This window comes from Elephantulus edwardii, unplaced genomic scaffold, assembly GCF_000299155.1.
Source record: "Elephantulus edwardii isolate Elephantulus edwardi_28Jun2011 unplaced genomic scaffold, EleEdw1.0 scaffold00176, whole genome shotgun sequence".
Lineage (NCBI taxonomy): Eukaryota > Metazoa > Chordata > Mammalia > Macroscelidea > Macroscelididae > Elephantulus > Elephantulus edwardii.
In genome coordinates, this window is record NW_006399926.1 from 5,635,797 (window position 1) to 5,637,336 (window position 1,540).

The window sequence follows — 1,540 nt, forward strand, 5'->3', positions numbered from 1 at the left end:
GGTAGATGAGCTGATTTTTGGGTTCTTGATTCTGTTCCATTGATCTGTGTGTTGGTTTCTGTAGTACCATGCTGTCTTGACCATCACAGCTGTGTAGTAGTATTTGAAGTCAGAGACTGTGATGCCTCCTACCTTGTCTCTCTTTTTCAATAGTGCTTTGCTTATTCAGATTTTCTTTCCATTTCAGATAAAATTGGAAATGCCTTTCAACTCAATCATAAAATGAGCACAGGTTATGTATCACCACTCCACCAAATAAGACATTCAGATGGCAAACAAACACATGAAGAAATCCCTAGCTATCAGAGAGATGCACATCGAAACAACTGTGGGATATCATCTCACCCCAGCAACAATAGCAAAATTCAACAGAGCAGCAAACAACAAATGCTGGTGAGGTTTTGGAGAGACTGGAACCCTTATTCACTTCTGGTGGGAGTGTAAAATGGTGCAACCACTATGGAAGACAGTATGAAGCTTTCTCAAAAAGTTGGAAATATAATTATGTATACTGCATTGAAACAGATGAAGGAGAGAATTATTTAAAAGTGATATATGACAGGGTATTATGGTTATCACAAGAGTCCAGAATTAAGGTTGCATAGTGGATGTACTTGGAGCAGTGGGAGGGGTGCAGGGGGATTGCATACCAAAGAAGGAATTGGGGCGGCAGGCGGTGTGTGTGTTGGGGGGACTAGGCAGGGAGAAAAGTGCAACAATGAAGGAATGGAAATCCAAAATCTCTGTAAATGTTCATTATAATCAATAAAATAAAAAAATACCAATTGACTCACCAATTTCACTACTGGAAATATACCCTAAAAAAAACAAAGCCACGACTCAAATAGTTGTATGTACCACTGTTTATTGCTGTGTTATTCACAACAGCAAAGAAATGGAAGCAACTCAAGTGCCCATCAACAAATTAATGGATATAAAAACTATGGTGTGGTCAAACAATGGAATACTATGCAACATTGAAACAAAGAACTAACAAAACATTAAACAACATGGTGATCATAGAGGACATTATGTTGAGTTAATTATCTCAGTCACAAAAGAACAAATACAGCATAACACTGCTGTTTGAGCAGGACTGACATGTGAGGGATGGGGAGAGAATGGGAAAAGAGTGGATAGATAATGATCATTGCATTGGAACAGATGAGGGGAAGAACTGTCCAAAGGAATATATGATTAGACAGTATATGTATGACAACAGTTTGGAATAAAAGCTTCGTTGCAAAGTGGAAGGCAGGAAGAGAGAGAGGAAGGGAAGAATTGTGCAATAATGAATGAATGAAAATCCAACTTTGCTGTAAACTTTTGTGAAAATCACAATAAAGTCCATTAAAAAAAAAAAAAAAGACAGGCCTAGTGACCCACTTCTGAAAAGTCACAGCCTTGAAAACCCAGAGGAGTAGCCCTACCTCTGCATGTATGTGTTCACCATGAGTGAGAACTGGCAATAGCTAAAAACAAGGCATGACCAGTTGTGGGTTTTGGGGCCAGTGGGAGTGGTGAAGGTCCTTGTAGGGAA